Source organism: Geotrypetes seraphini, chromosome 1 (assembly GCF_902459505.1).
Source record: "Geotrypetes seraphini chromosome 1, aGeoSer1.1, whole genome shotgun sequence".
In the NCBI taxonomy this organism is placed as follows: Eukaryota; Metazoa; Chordata; class Amphibia; order Gymnophiona; family Dermophiidae; genus Geotrypetes; species Geotrypetes seraphini.
Window position 1 is genome coordinate 30056790 of NC_047084.1, and position 14579 is coordinate 30071368.

The window sequence follows — 14579 nt, forward strand, 5'->3', positions numbered from 1 at the left end:
CTAGGTGAGAAACTAACGGCATGGGTCAATGATTGGCTGAATGGAAGACTTCAGAGGGTGGTGGTCAATGTCTCTAAGATATCGGATGTGACTAGCGGAGTGCCCGGGGCAGCAGAGGAAAATACTGCATCGCCCTTGACCAGGGCCACACAAAATACTTCACAGGGCCGCAAGTTGGACACCCCTGCTCTAACCGATGGGGAAACAAAACTCATGTGTGAGCTTCTCTTATGTCTTTTGGTTGTGAAAGAGAAAAGGTCAGTTATATATTTAGGGGCTAAGATAAATAGTACCTTAAAGCAAAAACATCCAAACTTAAATTTCACACGTGCCTCCATCGGCAGCCAGTGCAGAAGTCGGTAGGAAGGTGTTACATGATCAAACTTCTTCAGCCTGAAAATCAGTTGCACCAGTTCTAATCGTCGCATATTCTTCTGGGAAACTGCCAGATAGGCGATATTACAGTAATCAAGTTGACTCAGTACGAGGGATTGTACCAGGATTCTAAATGATGAAAAATCAAGATATGCTCTAATGGACCGAAGCTTCCAGAGGGTAAAAAAAACCTTTTCTAACGGTACTGGGATTCAAGAAAGGATTGGACAATTTCCTGCTGGAAAAGGGGATAGAGGGGTATAGATAGAGGATTACTGCACAGGTCCTGGACCTGTTGGGCCGCTGCATGAGCGGACTGCTGGGCACGATGGACCTCAGGTCTGACCCAGCAGAGGCATTGCTTATGTTCATGGTTAGGCTCTGGTCCAATGTTACTCCCAATACCTTCATAGTAGATTGAATACTCATGTACATGAGACCCCCACATAGTCAAAAGATTAATAGTAAAAGATGAATTATACATGTGTGGAGCATGTTACGGTGACATTATGAAAACACGAGAGCATCTGTAATCGCAATAACAGCGGTATCATTATGGAATAATTTGACAGGACCATTGAGATTACTTTCGGAAATTCAGAAATTGAAGAAGATATTGAAAACAACTCTGTTTGTGGAAGCTTTTGATGTTTTTATGAGTATCTTGGAACCATCTTATGTTTTCTATGGGCTCCGTTTACTAAGGTGCACTAACATTTTTAGCGCAAGCAGGAAATTACGCTTCTAGAAATAACGCCAGCTCAGTGCTGGCGTTAAGGTCTAGCATGCACGGCAATCTAGCACATGCTATTCCGCACATTAAAGCCCTAGTAAAAGGAGCCCTATGTTATTTTATGATTCAGATTGTATTTTGTAAGCTGCATAGGTTTAAATAAGAACATAAGAATTGCCGCCACTGGGTCAGACCAGTGGTCCATCGTGCTCGGCAGTCCGCTCACGCGGCGGCACTCTGGTCAAAGACCAGAGCCCTAACTGAGACTAGCCCTACCTGCGTACGTTCCAGTTCATCAGGAACTTGTCTTTGTCTTGAATCCCTGGAGGGTGTTTTCCACTATAACAGCCTCCGGAAGAGCGTTCCAGTTTTCTACCACTCTCTGGGTGAAGAAGAACTTCCTTTATACGGAATTTGTCCCCTTTCAACTTTAGAGAGTAATGTCTCGTTCTCCCTACCTTGGAGAGGGTGAACAACCTGCCCTTATCTACTAAGTCTATTCCCTTCAGTACCTTGAATGTTTCGATCATGTCCCCTCTCAATCTCCTCTGTTCGAGGGAGAAGAGGCCCAGTTTCTCTGATCTATCGCTGTACGGAAACACTTCCAGCCCCATCTTAGTCGCTCTTCTCTGGACCCTTTCGAGTAGTACCATGTCCTTCTTCATGTGTGGTGACCAGTGCTGGACACAATACTCCAGGTGAGGGCGCACCATGGCCCAGTACAGCAGCATGATAACCCTCTCCGACCTGTTCGTGATCCCCTTCTTTATCACTCTCCCCTCTACTGGCTCTCAGCTGATGGTGGTTTCAAAGCTAGCAGAGAAGAAGAATGGCAGCTGTAGGCAGGAGGAGAAGCTGTTTGTGCCTAGCGATTGCTCTTCTGAGTAGGTACCAGGCGCAGTTCCTCCCCTCTTTATGGAGCTCCTCTGCACAAATGGCATACATATTATTTGCATGTTATTTGTGTGTGCATAGCCCTGTAAAAGAAAATCACGCCCAACATGGTATTTTTTTACCATGCTGTCGGAGCATTGTGCATCCTGCCTTTGTGGGCAGACAAAGTTGGGTCTGGTTGGGAGTCAGAGGGAAAGAGAACTGCAGTTGCAGTGAGGAGTGGAACTGAGGAGGCTGGAAATTGGGGAGGGAAAAGGCAGAAAGGAATTTCAGACCTTATAATGGGAGAATTCTGTGCAAAAACACTACAACTAAACAGTTCCGAATTATGCAAAAATTGTAAATACTGTGTGCAGAATTTTCAGAAAGTTTTCACAGAATTGCACCAGGAGTAAATGATTGCATGGTACACGTCTGCTCTCGTTCTCTTTTACAGAATGATTCAGTCGACTATTGCTCCTTAAGTGTGATTGCTCAATCTACTTCCGTACTGGGACTGGTGCTATTAAACATAATTTATAAATGATCTGGAAATTGGAGCCACGAGTGAGGTCTTTAAATTTGCAGATGGTACTAAACTGTTCAAGGTTGTTAAAACGCATGCGGACTGTGAAAAACTGCAGGAAGATCTTAGGAAATTGGAAGACTGGGTGTCCAAATGGTAGATGAGATTTAATGTGGACAAATGCAAAGTGATGCACATTGGGAAGAATAATCCAAATCATAGCTTCTGGATGCTATGCTAGAACAAGATCTGTGATTGGAACAATCTGACAGGATCACTTGGGGTAATTTCTGATATTCAGATATTTTAAAAGGTGCTGAAGAGGCTTTTTTAATGAAAGATGAAACCAATGTAGCTTAATTATGCAGAGTGCATTTATAAATATTTATTTATTGTTGTATTGTCTTAAAATTATGGATGTATCATATGGACCGCTTAGGTGTAAGCGGGGTACAAGTTTTTAAACAAATAAATGCTAGGATCCACCTTGGATGTCAGCACTCAAGAAAAAGATCTGGGTGTCATTGTTAACGTGACCATTTATTTTTTTCATCAAAACGGGACATATATTGTCAATCCCACCCTAGCCCCGCCCCCAATTTATTCCATTCATTTTTCATGTACAAATAATATCTTAATTCATAATGGTAACCATAAAATTTAAAAAAAACACAAAGCACACTATACGCAGAGAAAATATTAATTATCATTTATATTTGGGGGTTTTCAAAGATGTCAAGGCAGATGACTTTAAAATATGCAATGTCACCTCAGTAACTATAGAAAAATAGACAAATATAGTGCAAAATATAGACAGCAGATATAAATTCTCAAAACGGACACATTTTGATCACTAAATTGAAAATAAAATCATTTTTTCTACCTTTGCTGTCTGGTGATTTCATGAGTCTTTGGTTGCATTTCCTTCTGACTGCGCTTCCTTTCATTTCTTTCTTTCTGCACTCAGGCCCAATTGTCCCTTTCTATTCCCTCCCTCTTTCCTTCCTATGTCCTTAGTGCCCTTTCCCATGTCCTTAGTGCCCCCAGTACCTCCTTCCTATGTCCTTAGTGCCCCCAGTGCCTCCTTCCTATGTCTTTAGTGCCCCTCCCTTGCCAAAGCCAGCCTGCCTGCCTGCCTCCCTCCGAAGCCTACCCGATTCTTCTGCTCCCCTCCCCCCCGATCCGCTGCCGACACCCACTGCTACTTCCTGCCCTTGCTGCAACTGCAGGAAAGGCATGTCCAGGCGCTGGCCCATAAGCCTTTTCCCCGATGTCAATTCTTACATTGGAGAGGATGTTCCGGACCAGCCAGGCAGCGATTGGCTGGCCTGGAACGTCCTCTCCGCCGTCAGAATTGACGTCGGGGAGAAGACTTCTGGGCTGGTGCCTGGACATGCCTTTCCAGCTGTTGCGGCGGCGGACAGGTAAGCATGGAGATTACCATTCTCCTGTGATCGTCTGTCCCGTTGTCCCCACACACAGCTTTGGGACGCACGTGATAAATATTAGTGCACGCTAATCATGCACTAAACGCTAACGCATGTGCATGTTATCCTATAGACGTATTAGTAGTTAGCGCATACGTTGATTTAGCGTGCACTAAATGTGTGCTAAAACGCTTAGCGCACCTTAGTAAAAGATGGCCTAAAAGTCAGACCCCAGCTTTTAATCAGTTTATTTTTGCCCTAGTGATTACTTTGCAGTTCACAGTAATCAGAATAATATTGTCAAATTAGATGAGACAGTTGGTGGAAACTGCAGAAATATAAAGCTCTGTGGTTGATGATTATCGCAAGAGTTTTATGTTTGAGCTCTTCTGTTGCGGAGGTAAAAAAACAATTCCGGAAAAGGAATTAGGAGAGTTCTCAGAAAATGGACTTTTCATCATTTAATATGCAATAAAACTTGAAAATGAAGACAATTGTGAAGGCAGCTGATGAACAAGGATCAAAGCGAACATAAGAATGCAAAAGATTCTTCAAGCCCAGCATTCTGTTTTCAGAAGTGGCCAATCCAGTCGCAAATCCCTGGCAGGGTTTGAAAAAGTAGCAAGATTTCATGCTACTAAATGCCAGGGATAAGCAGTGGCTTCCTCCAGGTTTACTTTAATAACAGTTTGTGAACATTTGCTCAGGGAATTTCTACAGACCTAATTTTTTTTATAAACCTCATCTCTACTAACTGCTTATACCATACCCTCTTGCAATGAATTCCAAAGCTTAACTATGTACTGGGTGAGAAACTATTTTTTCCCATAAGGGAGGGGGGTAATATTTTTATATTATGATGATCGATTATAGGATTTCAAGTGTATTTGAATGCTTAATTGATAAATGTCAATATTGTACTTGATTTAAGATTTGAAATGAATAAAGATTTAAAAAAAAAAAAAAAAGAAACCTCATCTCTACTAACTGCTTATACCAGGGATCTCAAAGTCCCTCCTTGAGGGCCGCAATCCAGTCGGGTTTTCAGGATTTCCCCAATGAATATGCATTGAAAGCAGTGCATGCACATAGATCTCATGCATATTCATTGGGGAAATCCTGAAAACCCGACTGGATTGCGGCCCTCAAGGAGGGACTTTGAGACCCCTGGCTTATACCATACCCTCTTGCAATGAATTCCAAAGTTTAACTATGTACTGGATGAGAAACTATTTTCTCCCGTTTGAGCAATGTTTACAGTAACTAAGGCTCTGATCAAGTCAGCAGCTCTTAGGGAGTGCTTTGTGAAAATACGGTCCTCTATTTTGCACATGGTGAATATGCACCAACCCATTCCACAAGATTCGTTGTAATGTTATTTAGAGTCTTTTCAATGTTTGATATACTGTGCTAACGCAGCTTTATATTTCAGTGACCTTTCACATATTAATTTAGGCACTTATTTATCTCACTGGGAAGACGCTATGATGGTGGGTTGGGTGGTGACACACGAATTGTAGTATTGGACGTGATTCCGTGCGTTTGACTATACAACCCCACTCTGAGGTCTTCCTTTCACTTTAAAAATTTATAAAAGTAATTAATATTTCATATATTTTGATATTGTTTGTGCAGCGCTGCACAGTTTATATATAACATTTTAGTTATAGAACTTGTTTTTGTAAACTTAGATTCTTGAAACAGTTGTTGTTTTATTTTTTTTATAAGTATGTTTATTGTGAATTGCAACACGCTGCAAACAATACAATTATTTTCGATACCGTACAAAGACAATAATGAAGGTCTCATTGGATATTCAATTAGAACAATTCCCATTGTGTATGTGAGGTTGGGTGAGAGAGGAGTGATGGTTGTGTTTTGGGTGGGGAGTATCAGTTTTCTGAAATGCAACCAATGAAATCAATTTTATGAAAGTAGAGCCAACTGAGGGGCCGATGCAGAAAACCTTGCAATAGAGCCAACTCAACACATGGCTGTACTGCAAAATTAGTGCTTCATGTTAAAATTGTGGCAGTAATCCACAGCTCATTGTAAAATGTAACCCTTTCTGTCGGTGCTCGACCAGTGATAGGCTCAGGAACCATCCACAGCATCCACCATCTTCTCTTCTCCCTAAGAGATCTCACATGCCTGTCCCATGCTTTCTTGAATTCAGACACAGTCTTTGCCTCCACCACCTCTACTGGGACCCTATTCCACGCATCTACCATTCTTTCTGTAAAACATTTTCTTAGATTGCTCTTGAGTTTGCCTTTTAACTTCATCCTATGCCCTCTCATTCTGGAGCTTCCTTTCCAAATGAGAGACTTGCTGCTTATGCATTTATGCCATGTAGGTATTTAAATGTCTCTTATATCTCTTCTCTCCCACCTTTCCTCTGCAAAGGTCTGGAAGAAAGTTCAGTGTTTAAATTTAATGGCAAAAGACAATGGACAGGATTTGCATGAGAACTCGGTTCATAGAAATGTATGTACTTGTGCAACAGTAGAAATTAACAAAATCATCTCTAGCACATTTCTGCAAGGGTGGTTTCAAACAGTTTAAATTTTTTTCAGTGGCAGTACCAAAAAACCTGTCCTCTATCCTTTGCTGGAATTTATTATCTAAATATTGCATTACACTGTAGAATTCCATGATGCTAAGATAGCAGTTTCAAGAGTTATGGCAAATTAAGTACGGCACCAATGTTGGGGGGAAAAATTAAGATACGCTTCAATAACACATTCCTTTTCTGGATCTTCAACCTCTTTATCATCTTGGTTGCTCTTCTTTGAACCTTTTCTAGTGCTGCTATATCTTTCTTGAGATAAGGAGACCAAAATTGAATGCAATACTCCAGGTGAGGTTGCACCATGGAGCAATACAGGGGCATTATAACATTCTTAGTCTTGTTAACCATCCCTTTTTTAAATAATTCCTAGCATCCTGTTTGCTTTTTTGGCCACCACTGCACATAGGGTGGAAGGTTTCATCTTATTGTCTACGATAATACCCAGATCCTTTTTTTGGCACTAACCCCCAAGGTGGCCCTAGCATCCGGAAAAGTGTAGTTACTTACCTGTAACGTAGGTTCTCCGTGGACAGCAGGATAGTCAGCCACATATGGGTGTTGTCCCAACACCTCCCAATTTGCGGATAAGCTCTCCAATAGCTCAGAGAGATTTTTTTTTTTTTTTCCCTCTGAGCATGTGCAGTGCCCGGGCCCCACTGGGCATGCCCGAGCCCTACCCATTTTCCCCTGCTTCCCCCTAATCCCCAGAATGTTCCTAGCTGTGGCCGGGTCGGCCGTATGGGGAGGCGGGTGGGTTGTGTGGCTGACTATCCTGCTGTCCACGGAGAACCTACGTTACAGGTAAGTAACTACACTTTCTCCTAGGACAAGCAGGATGAGTCAGCCACATATGGGTGACTCCCTAGCCGAGGGATGTACCGACTGGACCTGCGCCTTAGCGCTTTGTGCATCCCTCGCCTGGCTGTGGAGGCCGAGCCGGGCAGGGTAATCAGGCAAAGCAGGTAAAGTTGTGGAAATAAGGTTTTAGATAAAGTGCTGTGTTAACTGAGCAATAATACTCACAGAACAGTGAACTGGTCAATGACAATCAATGAACAGTGAGAAACCAACTGGTCCAAAGTGACAATTCGTACTTGCATGTGAGAATTCTTACTTGCCTATTCCACATTCAGTCTAGACAGGAGTGCTGGAAGACCTACTTAACTCACAGAACAGCGAAACTGGTCAATGACAATCAATGAACAGTGAGAAAACCAACTGGTCAACAGTGACAATTTTTAACTGGTCAACAGTGACAATTCGTACTTGCATATGAGAATTCATACTTGCCTATTCCACATTCAGAGTAGACAGGAGTGCTGGAAGACCTGCTTAACTCACAGAACGGCGAAAACTGGTCAATGACAATCAATGAACAGTGAGAAAACCAACTGGTCAACGGTGACAATTCATAACTGGTCAATAGTGACAATTCGTACTTGCATATGAGAATTCATACTTGCCTATTCCACATTCAGACTAGACAGGATTGCTGGAAGACCTACTTAACTCACAGAACAGTGAAATTGGTCAATGACAATCAATGAACAGTGAGAAACCAACTGGTCAACAGTGACAAATCGTACTTGCATGTGAGAATTCATACTTGCCTATTCCACATTCAGTCTAGAAGGAGTGCTGGAAGACCTACTTAATCAATATCTATAACACCCTACTTGAACAGTGTTTGTCGATATTTATAACACCCTACTTGATCAGTGTTTGTCAAGGCTGTGCTAGTGGTTGCTGTCCCTCCCGGGAGGGAACCTGTGCTTGGTGAAGGTGTGCATGGAGGACCAAGTGGCTGCATCGCAGATGTCCCCTATTGGTGTGTGGTGCAGATGTGCCGTTGTGTTGGCTATGGTTCTGCGCTGGTGGGCGTTGGCTCCCACCTGCGGTTGATGATGCGCTTTTCTATAGGTGAAGGGGATGCACTCTTATATCCAGCGCGCGCGCCTGCGTTTGGTGGCCGGAAGTCCTGGTCTGTTTTGGTCGTAGGAGACGAACAATTGAGGCTTGTCTAATCTGCTGCATAGTCAGGGCCTGCACACAGTCCAGGAGGTGTTGCTGAGGTGGCAGTGTGCCTCCCTGTGGGGAGATGTAGAGGCCGGGAGGCACGCTGAAACCGCCTTCGGCAAGAATCGGGGGTGGGTTCTGGGTACCACCCTGTTCTCATGAGGGAGTGTGTCGGTAGACACGATGGTCAGGGTTTACCCAGCCAGGAATACGGGATCTGCCTCCCCCAAAGGTTTGAAGGGGTCGAGGTGAGATGATGTGGCACCAAGTTGAGGTCCCATCCGGGCGGTGGTGGTCTGACCGGTGGGTGCAGATTGGACAGTCCCTTCATGAAATTTTGTGATTACTGGATGCCTCGACACTGGTTTGCTGTCTAGGCCAGCGTGGTATGCCGTGATTGCACTTAGGTGGACCTTGATGGAAGTGGGTTTTAGGTCCCCCTGAGATAAGCTCAGTATGTACGGCAGGATGTCCGGTATGGGGCAGTTGTAGGGGTCTCGCTGCGTGTCTGTGCACTGGTAGCGGAACCTTCTCCCTTTCAACCCATAGCGTTTTCTGGTTGAAGGTCTTCTGGCTGCCATAAGAGTGTGCTCCACGTCTTGTGGTAGGTTCATCCTCTCATCATCCATGCGGTCAGGGCTAAGGAACGCAGGTCGTGGTGGAGGGGGTAATGAGAACTGCACTGATCTGGAGCGGGGAGAGGTGGGTGAACCGCTATCCCTTGCCGGAACGGGAACCCTGGTTGCAGGAGCAATCATGATCACCGTTGCTCTGTCCTGAAGAATCTTCTGCAGGACTTAGGGTGTTCCAACTCACAGACAGACTGTCGGGGCTGAGATGGCGATGGATTGATCTCTTTGCGCAGAAGGTCGAGTATTTTGAGTTCGGTTCGGTTGCAAACAGGTCGATGCTCGGTGTGCCCCAGGTGCTGAAGATCTTCTTCATCGCCGCTGGGTTGAGACACCACTCATCGGGATCCAGCTGGTGGCTGAGTCTTTCTGCCAGGTCGTTCTGCTCCCACAGGAGGTAAGTTGCCTGGATGGTGCATTGAATGGAGTTGGAGAACTCCCACATGTGGCAAGCTTCCTTGCATAGCGAGGTTGACCCTGTCCCTCCCTGTTTGCTGATATAGTGCGAGGCCACCTGGTTTTCTGTTTGGGTGAGGACTGCCCTGCCTGTTTGAAGGTTTTGAGGGCATTCCCTAAGGCCCTGAGCTCCAGTGGGTGGGTGGTCAAAGGTTGGGTACACTGGTCCCAGTGACGTCTGAGGTGCCCTTTCAGGGATCACATGAGTAGTCTGGTGTGCTGCACAACAAAGACCGGAGCGTGCTGACGATGAGCTGCTGGCAGGGATGCACTTGGCCAGGGATGTCATGGCGTCGATCTGGTAGTCCCGTAGGACGGCCTTGGTCTGCGTGGTGTTGATGACTGCCCAGATGAACGATATCCCCTGGGTGGGTTTCAGGTGGGGTTTCATGTAGTTGATGAGGAACCCCAGTTCTTGGAGGAGGGTTATGGTGGTTGACGGGGCTGCCAGCTGTCGAGATAAGATAGGACGTGCACCCCTTGAAGGCGAGGATGTGCCACTGCCACGCACTTTGTGAATGCTCTTGGAGCCGTTGAGAGTCCAAGGGGCAGGACCTTGTACTGGAGGCGTCTGTCTTGGCTTTAGAAGTGACAATGCCTCCTGTGGGCTGGGTGCATGGGATACTAGCCAATACTCGGGCTGTAACAGGGCCAAGACTGTACCCAGAGAGTGCATCTGGACCTTGTGTATGCATCTGTTGAGCTTACAGAGATCCAGGGACGAGCGTTGTCCTTGTCCATGGTGACGCGGGGGTTCCTGGAGTAGAAACCCCTTGGTGATCTCCTCTGTTCGTCACCGCCTCTATTGATTCTGCCGAAGCAGGTCCTCTCCTTGCTGCAGGAAAGTTGGGTCGTCAGATGGAAGGTGCCCCGCCCACTCGGGGGGGGGGGCGGGAGTGGAGACGAATTCGGAATCCCTGCTTGATGATGCTGAGGGCCCACTGGTCGATGGTGATCCTGGGCCAAGCCTTCGCAGATAATCTGATTCTGCTGGGCCGGAGGGTGGTCAAGGTTCTGTTTTTGTCTTGGGGAGAGGGCTGCCCTTGGATGCCCCTGCCCCTCGGGCGGTGCTTGTTTGCGTAGCAGTTATGTTACTGTTGCGAGCGCTGGGGCACAGACTGCTGCCAGTGTGGACTGGCTCAGTAGTGAGCTGGAGTCTCTATTTTATTTAATTTATTTATTTCCTCTCACTGGCCTCCTGATAAAGCCGCATCTGGAACTGGAGCGCAGCAATTCGTGCGCTCAACATTGCGCCCTCGAAGGTCTTTTTCCCCGTGGAAACCAGGGTTTTTCAGGTCCTTCCCTGACGGGGGTTGGAGGGGGGGGGTCGTGCTGCCCTGTTTCTCTTAAGCTACCGCAATGTCCATGTATGGCCGCTGCGGGTTGTCGAATCCCTGGGCTGGAAAGATCTGGTACTTCAATCCCAGTCTCCTTGATGTTGGTTGCCCTGAGGAGGGAGTCAGCCAAATCTCGTCTCTGCAGTCCAGGAGGTTCTTGTGGACTGGAATCGCCACTGCCTGCGTGAAGTACTGGTACTGGTAGTTCAGGCCTTGTAGTACTCTGTCTTGGGTACTTGTCCACCCACGTGGATCTTGAGAAAGGCTGTGAGTTTCTGGAGGGACTTGGGGTGAGTCCTCGTTTGTGGGTTTTTTGTTGTTTTTTTTTTAAGTAAATATTTATTTATTTTTGTGGGTGGTGACTCGGGGCGTGGCTGGAGGCTGGTGTGTAGCTTGTTCCTCCGTTGCTTGGGTGCATGGCATGCCGCTGAACCGCGCCATGTTGTTGTGCGTGGCTCCCTCTAAAGGGGGGCATTGTGGGGAGTGTAGCCCGCTGAGAGAGGAGTGGGTCAGCAGGAGGATTAACTGTGGCTGCTGGTCCCACCCCTGGTGGTTCGCAGGTTCATGTGCTGCTCCACTTGACTGGTTGGGTGGCTCCATGTACCCCACCGCCCTTCTCTGTCCTTCTTGAGAGGGGGGGGGAGAGCCTGCAGAGAGGGGGCAGGATGCACCCCTTCATCTGTGCCAGTGCTCCTGGCTGCGTTTCCCACTGTGCCTGGAGGCAGAGAAAGAGGAGTGATAATGCCTCTTGAGTGGGCTTCTCCTGCTGTACTGCCTATTGTATATTAAACTGTACAGCGCTGCATATGCCTTTCAGTGCTATAGAAATCATGAATAGTACAGAGTCCCTCATGCTAGCTGGAAAAGCACTCTGCCTAGGTTTTATGAAGAGCAAACAGCTTTTTAGACTGAGGAGTTTCAAACCCCCATCCTTGGAGAGGCATGGTCTGGCATGCCGCATCTCTGAAGATATCAGCACCCTGCTGAGAAAGGCAGACTCCTGGTTCCCAACCTGAGAGGGGGAGGGGGGCGGGGTGGGAAAGGTGTGAATTGTAGACTCTGCAGGACCCCAAGAGGGAAAGAAACATCGAGTTGTTTTTTTTTTTTTTGGTTTTTTTTCAGCATGTCCTTTATAAGCTGAACTCTGGGGCAGCATGTCTCCTACTGGGGGGAGAGGTCTGCAGGTCCCCTCCAAGGGAAAGAAGCATGGGAGATTCTTTCTCCTTAAATTCAGATTGGGAGGAGGGTGGGGCAGAGCCCTCGGGGCTGCAACAGATTATCAGAGGTTTTCCCAAAAACAAGCAGATAGGACTTACCTTTGAACCCCAATCTGCTCCCTGAAGAGGCTGGCTTTAAGAGGCAGCATGCCATCTGGAGGGTGAAAGCCCCGATCTGTTGCTTGCAGAGGCTGTGGATTTACGCAGCAGCATGCAAGACTCCTATCGGCTGCCCTGCAGAGGATGGCTGCGTGGCAACATGCAGGGATTCCTGGAGAGATCTCTCGGTCTGGCGAGACTCCTATCGGCTGCCCTGCAGAGGCTGGTTCTAAGCGGCAACATGCAGGGACTCCGGGAGATATTTCTCTACCGGGCCAAGTGCAAGCGGGGGGATTAGCTGAGCCAGGGCATCCTGGAGGCTCCTTGCCACTGTAGCATGTGGATCCCCCACTGCTGCATTCTGATGAGGATGGCTGCTGGAGGAAGATTCTCGGGCCTCACTTCTCTTCATGCCCTGCGGAGGCTGGCTGTAAGCAGCAACATGCAGGAACTCCTGGAGAGATCTCTTGGTCTGGTGAGACTCCTATTGGCTTCCTGCAGGGGCCGACGGCTAGCGACAGCATGCAGGACCTCCGGGAGAGATTTCTCGACCGGGCAAGTTACAGTCGGGGGGGGGGGGGGGGGTTGACTGAGCCAGGACGTCCTGGAGGCTCCTCACTGGATTCGTCTGTGGATCCCCCGCTGCTACGCTCCGATGAGGATGGCTGCTGGAGGAAGATTCTCGGGCCTCACTTCTCTTCAAGAAGTCTCTCAGTGCCCTCTTCCTTAGCTTGCGTGCCCGTGGAGACAGACGGACGCAGTGCATGCAACACTGTTCCTCGTGTGCTGTGCCCAAGCAGCGAACGCACAGGTCGTGAGGGTCCAGTGTGCTCATCCTTTTCCTGCAGCCCGGACATTTCTTTGATGTTTCTGGCATCTTCAAGATGGTAAGTAGAACAAGTTTTGATTGTAGAAAAATGGAGAGCTGTGGAAAAATCCGACCGATGGGAACGGGCGGAAACTAAAGACTGGGGATTAGGGGGAAGCAGGGGAAAATGGGTAGGGCTCGGGCATGCCCAGTGGGGCCCGGGCACTGCACATGCTCAGAGGGAAAAAAAAAAAAAAAAAAAAATCTCTCTGAGCTATTGGAGAGCTTATCCGCAAATTGGGAGGTGTTGGGACAACACCCATATGTGGCTGACTCATCCTGCTTGTCCTAGGAGAACTGTAATTCAGGTTATTCTTCCCATGTGCATCACTTTGCATTTGTCCACATTAAATTTTATCTGCCAATTTGCTAAGGTCTGCCTGCAATGTTTCACAATTTGCATGCGTTTTAACAACTTTGCACAGTTTAGTGTCATCTGCAAATTTAATCTTCTCACTCATTCCAATTTCCAGATCATTTATAAATGTTGTCTACAGGGGTGGGATCTCTTAGGGAGAGGAGATGACAGTAGATGCTGCAAACTGGATGGGCCATATGGCCTTTATCTGCTTTCATGTTTCTGTTTTAACAAACTGCAGTCTTGCTAAACGGGTTGGTCTGCTTCTAGAGCGATCAAGGATGTGTGGTGACGGGACTAAATTGCGCGAGACAACGGCGCGCCGACAACTGAGCGCAAGGTTGACGGTGCGCCGAAGAAAAGCACTATTTTAAAGGGCTCCGACGGGGGGTGTGGGGGGAACCCCCCCACTTTACTTAACAGACATTGCACTGGCGTTGTGGGGGGTTTGGGGGGTTGTAACCCCCCACATTATACTTAAAACTGAACTTTTTCCCTAAAAAACAGGCAAAAAGTTTGGTTTCAAGTATAATGAGAGGTGTTACAACCCCCCAAACCCCCCACAACGCCAGCGCGATGTCTGTTAAGTAAAATAGGGGGGGTTCCCCACCAACACCCCCCGTCGGAACCCTTTAAAATAGTGCTTTTCTTCGGCGCACCGTCAACCTTGCGCTCAGTTGTCTGCGCGCCATTGTCTCGCACGATTTTGTCTATGAGCCAGGATGTGTTGGTGGGGCTATCTGGAAAACAAAGTATTTATTTATTAAATTTTCTGTTCCATTTTCCCAGGGGCACTCAGAATGGTTTACATGAATTTATTCAGGTACTCAAGCGGTTTTCCCTGTCCCAGCAGGCTCACAATCTATATTTGTTCCTCAGGGGAGCAGAGCTGATGATGGCCCTTTCAAAAATTGTATGTAAAGATAGCATTCTGCTACAACTAAAAACCAGGAAACTAGTGCTGACCTCCAGTGTAGAGAAGGACATGGGGACAAGTACCCACAGTTAACCACAGGGCGGTGACGGGGCACAACCTTTGTCTCCATATCATTCTCTAAAAGCTTGAGACTAGTATCAATAGGTAAAACTTAAC